This window comes from Prosopis cineraria, unplaced genomic scaffold (assembly GCF_029017545.1).
Source record: "Prosopis cineraria cultivar Desert tree isolate PC_DT_omini unplaced genomic scaffold, ASM2901754v1 PC3, whole genome shotgun sequence".
Lineage (NCBI taxonomy): Eukaryota > Viridiplantae > Streptophyta > Magnoliopsida > Fabales > Fabaceae > Prosopis > Prosopis cineraria.
The window spans coordinates 253,595-267,178 of NW_026555334.1; the positions used below are offsets into that span (position 1 = coordinate 253,595).

Here is a 13,584-nt window from a genome sequence, read left to right on the forward strand (position 1 = left end):
ACCTAATGGTTGTCTGTCAATCATAATCTACCTAAGTGAATCTCTAATTTAATAATTTTCTCTTAATTAGCCTTATAAACATTTATTAAATTTTTAGGATGTTACACATAATCGACATAACTCTATCTTTATTTATAGCTGATCCCAAGCTCAGGTAAAGGAGGAGAGTTGTGTTAGGCCATCAACAGCAAATGTAAAACTTTGTTGAATCTATCATGAATATGAATAATAGATGTTATAATACTAATGTTAGGTTATTCCTGTAAGTAACGTGCTACATGGCTCAAGTATAGTGATAAGTGAGTTAGAGCCGCTGTATCGGTGTTGGATGTAGTGTTAAATGAGCAAGGGCTACTGCTTCATTCTAGATGCATGCGACTAAAGAAGTTAGTCCATGAGAACAAGATTAGATTTGGTACTTGAAATGTTGAGACATTAGATTGTAAATCTATAGAGGTTGTAGGGGTTATGATTCAAAGGAAAATTAATATCCTATACCTGCAAAAAACAAAATGGTGTGGAGAAGATGCTGAAGATATTAAAGGTTTCAAACTTTGGTATACAAGAAAAGTAAGCACACGTAATGGAGCAGGCATCATTATTGATAAGAAGTGGAAGAAGAACATCGTAGAAGTTAACAGAATTTGAGATAGAATTATTTCCTTAAAAATGATATTTGGATATAAGACTATTAATATTGTTAGCACTTATGCGCCTTAAGTCGGGACAGAAATAAGTCTTAAGGAATTATTTTGGGAGGACTTGAAAGGGTTGATTCAACACATACCATAGAGCAAAGAGATTTTATTGGAAGAGACTTTAATGGGCATGCCAAGAGGGAGGCTGGTCAGTATGCGAGGGTAAATGGTGGTTTTGGTTTTGGAGAGTTAAACAATGAAGGGCAAACTTTTCTTGATTTCTCGTTGGTGTATGATTTTAAAATTGCTAACACTTTTTCAAAAAGAGAGATAAGCATCTCATCACTTACAAAAGTAGAGCCTCAAGGTCACAGATTGATTTTTTTTGTTAGGAACACAGATAGAAGACTCTGTAAAAATTACAAGGTGATTCTCAAGGATGCTATAATAACACAACATAGGGTCCTTATCCTTGATGTGTGTATTATGAGTAAAACTCAAAAATGTCGACAAGTAATAACACTAAGAATTAGTAAAAGGTGAGAAGCAAGATATTTTTAAGTAGAATCTTTCGGACAAAGGAATTTGAGAATCTCAAGAAAGTGCTAACATCTTCCAGGAGGATATGGCTAAAAAGATAAGGGAGGTTGCAAAAGTAGTTTTAGGAGAATCAAAAAGTTTTGGTCCAAGAGATAAGGAGTCTGGGTAGTGGAATAATATTATGTAAGATAAAATCAAATATAAGAATAACTGTTTTAAGGCCATACATTAACAATGAGGAAAATTGGGAAAGGTACCATATGGCTAAGAAGGAAACTAAGAGAGTTGTGAGTAAATCTCATTCTAAAGCTTTTGAAGAATTTATAAAAGCCTTAAGACGAAGGAAGGAGAACGAAACATTTATAAGATTGATAAGAGTAGGGAAAGAAAATTAAGAGATCTAGAATAGGTAAGGTGTATAAAGGATGAAGAGGGAAAAATTTTAGTTACAGATGATGAAATTAAAAACAGATGAGAGACTTATTTTTTCAAACTTTTCAATGATAGAGAGAGTTTGTCTAGTAACTTAGAGGATTTAGTAACTCATGAAGGAGAATAAAATTTGTCATTCTATCAAATAATACGTGATAAGGAGGTAAAGGAAGCTCTTAAGAAAATGGTAAATGGTAGAGCCAATGAACCTGATTGTATATCTATTGAAGTATAAAAATGTTTAGGTGAAGAAGGGGTGACATGGTTAATAAGTTATTTAATGTGATTTTATAGTCCAAGAAAATACCTAAAGACTAGAGGATAAGTACATTAATTCCTATTTATAAAAATAAAAGAGATATTCAGAATGGTACTAACTATAGAGGGATTAAACTCATGAGCCATGCAATAAAAATTGTGGGAGAAAGTAATTGAGCATAGGTTAAGATTAGAGACAAGTATTTCTGAAAATTAGTTTGGCTTTATGCTAGGAAGATCAACTATAGAGGCAATTTATCTATTAAGAGAATTAATAGAAAAGTATCATTGTAAAGATAAAGATTTACACATAGTTTTTATTGATTTACAAAAAGCTTATGATTGTATACCAAGAGAAATGCTTTGGAAAGCCTGGGAAAAGAAGGGAGTATGGATTGCTTATATTAAAGTTACACAAGATATGTATGAGGGGGTAAAAACTAGTATAAGAACGTCTAGTGATCAAACAAAGGACTTTCCTATAAAAGATTGGACTACATCAGGGGTCATCTTTGAGTTCTTATTTATTTAATTTGATCCTAAATGTTTTGATGGATATATTCAAGGGGAAATTCTCAAGTGTATGCTCTTCGCGGATGATATAATTCTTATAGCAGAGACAAAAGAAGAGATTAATTATAAACTTAAGTTATGGATGAGGATGTAACATCCTAAGTTTTCTCATTAGTAATTATCAGTATTTTCAAGGGTAATTTAGTCAATTTAAATAAATTGTTATTTAACAAGGTTTATAAAGACTAATATAATTTTTGGATCCTTGGATAGCCTTAGAAGAGGGCTAGGTCGAGGTTCAAGTGGGCCATAGCACGAAAGGGAGTTTAAAATAATGTGGGACTTTTTGTGCCATGCGTCGTAGTGGGCATGTTGACACACCGCGGTGTACGTGCAAAATCTGCACTTATCAGATCATGGAAACAGACCGAAAACATAAGAGAGAAGAAGGAAAAATGAGAGAGCAATGAAGGAGAGCTTATAGTCTACTAGGACACGATCCCTGGGCTACTTTGAGAGTATTTGGAGCTTGAATCACCATTAGGTAAGTTGTACATTCTCTCGTCTCCTTCTTTTATGTAAAAATTTGAACATTTGGAGTAATGGGAGCTTTGATTTTGGTTCCCTTGGGTTTAGACCAAACCCATTAGTTTATTTAAGATCTTGGGGAGTTAAATTAAGCTTCTAACCTTAAGTTTATGAGTTTTGTGGTGATTGAGAATTTTTGGTAAGGGATTAAATGAACCCTAAGTGTAATTTAAGGATTTTGAGATAATATGGGATATTGATTAGTGAATTTGGTGAGTTAGAATGTTTAATAGGATGGTTAGAGTGTGTAGGAATGGTTGATGTTGTTAGAAAAGGAATTTGAGTATTATAAGCACTTAGAACCTAGAGAATTTAGAATTATCTGAAGTGATAATTGACAATTGTCACTTATTGGTGTAGATTGAGCATTGCTTGAGTTATTTTGTGCGTATAGAGCATGTGGAGCTAACGTTGAGCCATGGTAACCCTTTTTATGTGACAAAAAGTTGAGGTAACCATATAGTTTATTGTGGTTATTAACTATTATAACTGTGTAGAAGTAATTGCAAATGACAAGGTTGTGGTTTTGAAGAGTTTTATGCATAATTTGGCATCGTAAATAATTTCTAGCATGAAAAAGTGTTTTGTAAGTAGTTATTGTTTCTAATTAAAATGTATATACTATATATATAAGTTTGCGATATGAAAATGTGATGTAAAGTAGTGAAAATTATGAAAGAGCATGATTATAGGGGGTGGGAGTTTATCCGAGATATGTGGGGATATGTGTGTGTGGAGATGTGTGAGTGAAAAATTCACATGGTCGGGTTGATACATAGGTCATCTGGTGCAACAATATATAGGACAGTTACCATGGGTCATCCAGACAGTTTGGCAACTCCTTAGTACTTGTTAGGGTGCAGTTAGGAGTCAACGATGCCTCTATCACAAGTGTGTGAAGAAAGAAAAATCATAGTCTGTAGGCAGATTATATTACCTTTGGCCAAGTATTTCTACCACTGAAAGTGTGCTCGGGTCAACAAGTGGTTGATTCAGGAGAGCCTATGGTTTCATGTTTAGAAGCAATGAAAGTTCGGTGGTTAGATGATCATACTAGTGTGAAACTATATGTTTTATTATGAAAAGATACACTTATCTCATAATTATGGTATACTTGTTATTACTATAGTTATGATACTTTTTCATGGTTATTTGTAGTAATAAACATTCAATGAGCTATATTGGTTACTGAGATGTTTATCTCATCCCATGGTTATATTTTACAGGCGAGGGCTCTGGTAGAGGCAAGGGGAAGAAAGGAGCATCTGCAGAGTGAAGAGCGTTATAGTATAGCTCTTCCCTTTCTCTTTTTAGTTTTGTAATAAATATTGTCACTAAATATTTCTAACTTTAGAACATAACATTATTTGGATATCACTTGCATGAATTTGTAATAAGTGTGTGTATCTTGGTCTAAGATTGATGTTGTGGATTAAGTGTGTGCTTGGCCAAGTTATATTTACAATATATATATATATATATATTTCAAGTGTTTAAGTGTCAAAATGACTAATTGATTTGTATGTTGAATTTTATTCACCCTATTGTTTTCTTGTCATTCGGGAGTTTGGTGGTCATTTTGAGTGTGATTACTCATTTGTGTGTTATAATTGAATTATTATGTGGTGTGTGGTCCATTTGAGGTGGTCAAGTTATATCTGAGGCTAATGGCATTGTGTATGGTGAGTTGGACACCATAGTATGTGTTTTGTTGTGAAAACAAACCATTTTAGGTTCGAGTGTCCATCTTTTAAATGGATGATTGTTTGAGTATGAGGCCAATGCCATTAGCTAGAAGGCTCAAAGAGCTTTGTGTGAACACTTGAACCGCTCAAATCAGATGTCGGATGGCGAAACGATGCGTTCCAGAAGTTTGGAGAGGAGCCATTTACTGTCATGACAGCAGGTGCGCGCCGCGGCACGTGGTTGTTGCACCGCGACGCAAGATGCCCTTAAGGGATTCGTCTATTTGTGCCATTTATAGCGGCGGGGACCGACCAAATTAAGGTTAAAAGGCTTATTTTAGTCTGTTTCGAAGTGAATTGATTTCCATGCTTCTGTATGTGCTCTTAATCGATTTTTAACCATGGTTTGAGCTCAAACAATATTTTAAAATAAAAGGGTTTTCTTGGAATCCTAATATTTTAAACTAATTATCTTTAAACCCTTGAGTTGTGATAATTTCTTTAGAGGGTTTTATATAATCCTAGTTATCACAACGATGTGTGAGTGTTGTCCTGGTAATGTCAAGGTGGACAGTACAAAGGACATTAGAGTTGAAAGGTTTTCGTCTGAATAGGAGTAAGACAGAATATTCATATTGTAAATTTGATAAGAGACTAGTCGACAATAATTTGAAAATAAAATTGGAAGATTAAATTATACCTCAAGTGAAAAAATTTAGATATTTGAGAGCCTTTATTCAAAATGATGGCAAAATTAATGGGGATATTTCACATAGGATTCAAGGGAGTTATTTGTGACCGTAAGGTGGCTAATAAACTTAAAGGAAAGTTTTATCATACTGCTATCAGACCAGCTCTGTTATATAGTAGTGAATGCTGGGCTCTACTAGGACAGTAAGAGCATAAAGTTGGAGTAGCAGAGATAAGAATGTTACGATGGATGTGCAGATATACACATAAAGATAAAATTTGAAATGAGCATGTAAGCAAAAAAGTAAGGGTAGCACCTATTAAGTAAAAAATGGTAGAAACTTGTTTGAGATGGTTTGGGCATGTACCAAAAAAACTGTGAGAGGTACCAGTAAAAAGAGTGGAATATATATCTTTAAGCTCTATTAAGACAGGTAGAGGAAGGCTTGAGAAAATACTTTTAGAAGTTATTGAACGCAATTTCTTAATTAATAATATTTCTAAAAGCTTGGTAAATGATAAAGCACAATAACATCTTGTAATTCATGTAGCCGACCCTACTTAGTGGGATAAAGGTTTCTTGTTGTTATGGTTATTGTTATACATAATCGACATCTTCAAGTCTTATTAAGCTTTTTAAATGCTCTTAATTGGCATCTAACTCTTTAATGTTCAATGCAATGCATGCTTCAATAAAGTCAACGTATGTCATTTGAGTAAAATGACAGAAAGCTAGTTTATCAATAAGATTATTACAAAAACAAGGCTCCTTTATAATTGGGAATTCAATAGCTTTAGTTAATGAAAATTCTCCCCTCTCATTTCCAATCCTAAATATTAATTTATTTGTAAGGACATCAAGTAAAGCACCCCTAGTAAGCAGAAAAGGTCTACCTAAGATAAGAGAGTCATCTATCTCATCTTCTAATTCTAATACTAAGAAATTAGTAGGGGTGTAGAATTTACTAACTTTTACTAATAAGTCTTTCGCAACTCCTTAAAGGTACTTCAGAATCATTCAATCATTTTTATGGTGATATTAATTGGCTTTAAGTCAATAATCCCCAAGCTCCCTAAACATAGGCATACAATTAATAGAAGTACCCAAATCACATAAACATTTATGAATATTAAGATCACCAATAATGCAAGGAACAAAGAAACTCCCTAGATCTTTTAGCTTGGATAGGAGCTTCCTTTTAATGATTATGCTACATTCCTTAATCAAAGCAATTGTAACAAACTCTTCTAGTCTCTTTTTATTTGAGACTATCTCTTTCAAATACTTAGCATAGGATGAGTCTTTCCTAATGCTTCTGTAAAAGGAATGTTTAAATGTAATTTTTTAAACATATCAAGAAATTTCTAAAAATTAACATCATATTTTCTTTTGTTAAGAGCATGTTTGGAGGAAATGGGTGGCACAAAAGGCTTCAAACCAAATGGCAAAATTCCTTGTAGGTACTCACAAACCCTTTTTAGTGCATCATCTTCCTTTCCTACCTTTGAGACTTTCATCTTGTCTATCTTAGGAGGAGTTAAGTTTTTCAATTCCTTTTTTCTCTGTAGGATAATGATCATCACCCTTTAAATAGGATTGATTTCTATGTTGCTAAGAAATTTCCCCTAAAGTCAATCAAAGAGAGTCTACTTACAATTAGTTAATTTAGGTCTCTAAGTTTTTAAGGGTAGCCTAATGTCGAGCTTCCATATTTTTTACCATAGTTTCGGTGTAAGTATGTGCATTCATCTAAGTGGTGCACAACTTAAAGATATCCTTTCTAGCTTGGAGAACTTTGGGTCCGTGTCGGATGGTAAAGGATGGACTACTTGTACAAGTAGTCTACAAGTAGTCTCTCTTGTTGTTGATTGAAGCCTAATGGTTTGGTGCCTTCATGAGTTTTCTAACAGAAGTTAGGGTTGTCCTTCTAGCCCTTATTATATGTGTTGCCATATGGGTTGTAAGGTTGCTCCTGATTGTTGAACCAGTATTGGTTGGCTCCTAAAAAAAATACTTCTTCAACTTGCTCATTATAAGAATCCAACATATAACCATGATCATAGTTAGAATTATTAACAAGAAAAGAGGAAATGGAAATAATGTATGAGAAACAAGGTTATGAACGTTCATGTGTAGTTCTTCTAACTAGGTAATCACAATAAATCTAGCTCTTATCTTATGAGGTTGAACTCTCTATCGACTATCTAACTTTTGCCTTAAGTTCTAAGTAGCATCACACAAATATTTATTATTTAATTAGTAATAGTTTGGCCATCGTAACTGTCGGCCATCGTGTCTACTTGGGTTTGATGCACCACAAATACCTCCTTGTAAAAACTATCAATGAACATTATTAGGGTAAAATTATGGTGTGGACATTGTCTTAATAGTGTATCGAAATGTTCCCATACTTCATGAAATGATGCCCTAGGCATTTGGGAAAAATGAAAAATCTTCTCCCTTATTTCTTCAGTTCAGTGGAGTAAATAAAAGTGAGACATGAAAGCCTTGTATACCTTTGCATGAGTAGTCAATGAATCCTTTGGCAAGTTTAGCAACTACTTACTCATATGGTCATTTAAGTAATGAGAGAAACACTTCATCTTGAATTCATCTTTAGTCAATTCATTAAGAGGCAATAAGGTAACAATAGCATAAAACCTCTTATTAAAAGATAAGTCATCCTCAGCTATATAGCCTGATGAAATTAAGGTAGGATATTCAGGTAGAGTGCTTTGAACTCAATTCTGAGCAAGAGAAGTTAATCTATTCAAGGATAGGCTTGAGACAATGTGAGGAACTGTGATGTCTTGCAACACTTACTAATAAGAGCATTGTTATTGTCGTCATTGTTGTTGTTGTTGACTTCAACCATCTTAGATTTCTCCCACTTCTCTTTATGATTTTTCCTATAGGAATGTTCAATCTTAAAGTTAATTGGGTTCAATTCAAACTCACTTAAAATTTTGAAGCATCTAGTAAGCATAAGAAAGCACGATAAATAAATAAAGGAAAGAAACAAAAAACAACAAAGTTATATGCTTTTCCTGACAACAACACCAAAAATTTAATTGCTCTTACAAGTGTATGGGATTGGAGCAATAAAAATTCTAAAGTATTCTAGGTGTTGAACCTAAAGAAAATTAGTGATCTTTATTATTTCACAAGCAAGCAAATATCAAGAGGTTAATTAAACTAATTAAAGCTATGGAATTAATAAAACAAAGGCAATGAATAAATGAGCTTGTCAAATTAATTACAAAGTGCTAGGGATTACTATTCATCTGCTAGGATAACTTACTCTTAATTAATTATTCCTATTCAATTATAGTGACAATCGTTACTAAACTGCCTAAATTACTTTCCAATACATTAGCTTATATTCAAATAGAGTTTAATTAGCTTTTATTGAATCCCACAACCTCTAATTATATCATTAAGAGACAATTAAAGTTACCATAAATCCTTAAATTAGGTTCACTCTTCTCCTTTCAGTTCATCAAGCAAACCCACAAGCAAATCATATAGTGGCTAGCCATACAATTAGAAACAAGAACAAGGAAAATAAATATAATTGTAACTAAATTCTCATAAAATATAAAAACCAAGTTCAATAACAATCATAAAGAAAGAGAGTAAAGAGTAAGTTCATCCTAGGTAGACTAATCTCTACCCTAACTGGAAACTTAGAAACTAGAAGAAATCATAGCTATAAAAATCCCAAATAAAATAGCTTAATCATATATAAAAGTAAGGGAGAGATGATGTTCAGCTCCCAGATCACAAGACTTCCTCTCGGAGTCCATATTCAACTCCTAAATCATCATTGTTAAAATTGGATGCTCAAATAAAGTACTACCTTAGGGCTTTATTTAAAATTTTTCCACTCCCCTTTGTGACCCCTCCCATTTAGAATTATCAATTATGCCTCTCCTCATTAAAATGATTGAATCATTCATTTTAATTTTACTTTTATGTTAGCCACGTGTGTTAAAGTGATATTTACTTGTGGTCGAACTGCGTTATAGCTCATTCATGCAAGAGGAAACAATGAGCATCGTCTTGTCCTTTACATCTTCTGTAGGTGAATGACAAGTGACCTTCTGATAGGAAATTAGTCGCTTATCCTCAAAATTACACTAAAGCTAATCCTAAAGCAATATAGGGCCAACCCTAGGTCATCTCCCAAGGAATGGTTTTAAGTCTAATTGAAAGTTATCTAGTGAAATAAATCAACCAAAGTTTGTAGGAATTTAGTTACCTAGCTAATTATCTAAACTAATTACCTAATGTGCAAGTAATTAAAATGCTAGTGAAAGTGAGTGAAATGAACTTCCCTTTTCACAATAATGGAACCCTAGAGATTAGTTGATTTTGGACTCATTATCTTCTCATGATTAGGCTAAATTTAGCTTCCATTTCCTCTTGACTAAAGCTGTCATGACTTAAGAAAATTATCCTAAGCCAATTAACCTAATTAGCTAACCTCCCTAGGTCTTAGATTAAAGTCCCTAGTTCAATTAACCAATTAGTGAAGACATTAGCCAAGTGATTCACTCAAAATCCTCTCTCAACAGCCATGGTGAAACACATAAATTGAGCAACCACAAGATTATGTCAAGCTACTCAACAACACAAGCATTAACACCACAAGATTATGCAATATTAACACAAGATATTCACTAATTGAAAAACACAAGATTATGTGCCAAACAAAGAGTGGCAAAATTCAGTCATGGCTGTCCAAGGAAGAAATTAAATGAAACAATCCTCTCTCTTTACATCAACATCAAATTTAAATTAGAATTTATAAGCTAAGATGATTAAACCCTAGATTAAGGAATCTAACCATCTAGTAAAAGAGAAGAGGATAGGAAACAAAAGAACTTAGCCAATTTGAAGCTCAAGACTCATCCTCCATCTTCATCTCTCTAGGATTCCACAAAGAAACTTAGCCAATCTTCATCTTCAAGAACCCTAGTGATTGCTTGTGAAGGCCAAATTCCATAGCTCTTGAATGATGGAAATGAGCTTCAATCCTTGTGAAAATGGAAGGGATGGAACGAAAATGAAGAGAGGAGAAGAATGGTATGAGTTTTGTGGAGGTTTGGTGGCTGAAAATGGAGGTTAGGGTGCTGGAAAATGAAGAACAAAAGAGAGAAAATGAAGAATACTATGAACAAGAGAGAGAGAATGTGGAAGATGAATGAGATATGTGTTGGATCCCATTTAGGGCTTAAAATGGTGTGCTCCTTGGTGTCTCCCATCAGCTGAAGCTTAATTAAAATAAGGAAAAAGAAATTAAAAATGTAAATGGGAGCCTTGTCACACTTGCAAGGTGGCAACTTCCTATTGGTTTGTAGATGATTCCAATGTGTGCCTAATTTCTCATGTGTCATCCACATCATTTTAGCTGATTTAATCCCTCAAAATAATCATAATTCACGTGCAAACCATCAGCCATTGACCTCAAGGAGTGTTGACCTCAATTGCCCAATTGATGCACAAGTCACATGCCACCTATGTCACATAAATCACATAAATCAATTAAATAGCATATGATATAATAAAATCTAATTCATGTCCAGAATTAAATTCATAATTAGAAGAGAGAATTTATTAAATTAACCAAGTTTCAGGCTGCACAAAATTATATAAAAATTTTCACACAAAGGCAAACCAAAAACTAGGACAAATTAAGACACTTAAGAAAGTGTTGACTTTTTTATTTAATTACTCCCAAACTAAAATGAATTTTAAAAACATAATTTCACCATTCATCAACTAGACATAAAATTCACTTTCTCAATTTTTCTTGTACATTTTCTCAAAAATTCATTTTTTGGACCAAAATGCTCCTAGTGCACTGAACCTAGAAACTTGGCAAAATTACAAATCTAATGCAATGTGTGCACTTGAAGGTGATAAGTCATTAATAAAAGGGTCCTAATTGACAAATAAAAGTGGGTAACAAATGTGTTCTATCACCTTCCTTCTTATCTGCGACCAATGATCTATTCTTCTATTTGTATCTTCAAGGTCCTCCCAACTGTGAGTGACATAAGCATTGAATCTAAACAAAGAGCAAAGCTTTTCCCTGGGTCCATTCTTCCACAAGCTGCTTTGGATACACTAAGCTCTTTCGTGACTAGTTTGGGATAGAGACATCAGCTTCTGGTAATGGCTTTATAACCTTTCCCTATATATACTAGATATAGAAAAGGATTAACACAATCACCACTCATACATACCAAATTATGCATTTAAATATTTGGTTTAAAAAGCTTAAGCCCAAGACTTATTTTGCAAAATATCAAAATCTTAATATATCAGAGCCATGCATAGTGAAAACAAATCATATGCATTCATATCAATCATTGCGTGCTTTTAAAATAAGGAAATAAGGTCAAATTATGAGACACGTTTCATGGCATGCAACATATGTGCTATAGCATGTGGCACAGAGCCATATGCCTTGACCTTCTCTGTATCATGTACTGCAATGTGATGCTAACTAATGATTGGATATGATTTAATAGTCTGATCAAAATTTAGACTTTCAGGTGTAAAAAATTGCTTTTTAAAAAAATTTTGCGCACCTAAGTGCTAAAATCTCTCACATTATCTCATCAGTCTATTTTAAGCCTTAACCTAAGTCTAAAAGGACTTTATTCACCTAATTGACCACTTTATATAGCACAAATTCATATAAATCACAATTTGGCCATTCAACAGCTCATTTTTGCAAACACAAACTTTTTACAACTTGGCACAAAAACATTTCTCTGGCCATTTTCACTATAATATCACCATAAATTCACTTCATAATCACCACTAGCATATTTACAACATGTTCACAACTAAATCTTAGCTCTAATTATTCATTTCACCACACGTTTTTATATATGGGCTAAGATTCATAAAATCACTACAATTCTCAACAAATCACAAGTTTAAACATGCATGCAATTTCTTAGGGTAACTTATATATAAGATACACAAAAATAATGTTTATTACATAAAGCTCGAAGATTACACAGCCACGACACCACTATGCCAGTCCTGACTTTTTTCCTTGCCTTGATCATTGCTTTGACTTGTAAAATATAATCACTGGGGTGAGATAAAAATCTTAATAATAGAATAACTTTTTACTATTGACTATCACATGCAACTATAATACAATAAACATAATATTAAGTATCAATTTCATCTCAAAACATTATATGAATATAATAACTCTGCACTTTCACCACTTTCACAACTTATTACACAATTCACCACTAATATAATGTTTAGCATGATCAACACCATTTGAACCTCTGAATCAACCCGACCTAAAACCATATTTTCACCTTAGACTAATGCACACACTCACTGACCCTAAGCTCACCTTCAATAATAGAATCATCCGACCAAAGGTATTTTATCTCACCTTCAGATTATAGATTCCCCTAATACATATAATAGGGTGTCATTGATTCCAACACCTCATCACATTGATACTAAGGAGTTTAAATTTCCAACATCACACATCAATAGACACTAAGGAGATAATCTCCAATACCGCATCTCGAAAGGTACTAAGGAGATACAATTCTCTAATACCGCACCCTATTGGGCATTAAGGAGAATAATGGCATATGGTTTTTCTCTATTTCTCCCTATGGGTGAACTCCCACCCCCTATGATCATGCTTTAGTATCAATCACAAATTCATATTCACCACCATACATACAAATATATATGTATAGAGTATAGAATCACACATTTTCACTTGTTTGTTCGATTAAAATCCATTTTTATGCAACAACCATGTCATGCCACAAAGCATGCTCAATTTAAAATAGTTTCATGTACTAAATAGCTTACTTTCACACAGTTATAATAAATGATCAAACAGAGAAAGTTATTCAATTACCTTAACCCTTCTGTTACTAGAAATGTTATTCATGGACTTTCAATTACCATTATAGCTCTCAACAAGCTTCTTACCACAACTTACTCACAGTATATGCCAATCTACATACAATTGGCACACTATTAGTCAATTAATTCAAATGACCAAAAATACTTAATTATCAATTAAAGCCATAACTAGCCATTCATTTCTTTTCACTTAGTCAATCTAATCTCAATACCACTCAATTATCACTTTATATCACATCAAATGATCCCATTTTGCACAAACACAATTTCACTCCTAATTTCCTTTTAATTTAGGGTTGCATTGAGCTTA

General features: G+C 33.3%; 1 non-coding gene across 1 annotated transcript; it reads left to right on the top strand.

The window, feature by feature from the left end:
• Positions 1-7,706: 7,706 nt before the first annotated feature.
• On the top strand, positions 7,707-7,813 carry LOC129307543 (small nucleolar RNA R71). Its single transcript, XR_008592432.1, has one exon. It is a non-coding gene; the product is annotated as a small nucleolar RNA R71 (small nucleolar RNA).
• Positions 7,814-13,584: the final 5,771 nt, after the last annotated feature.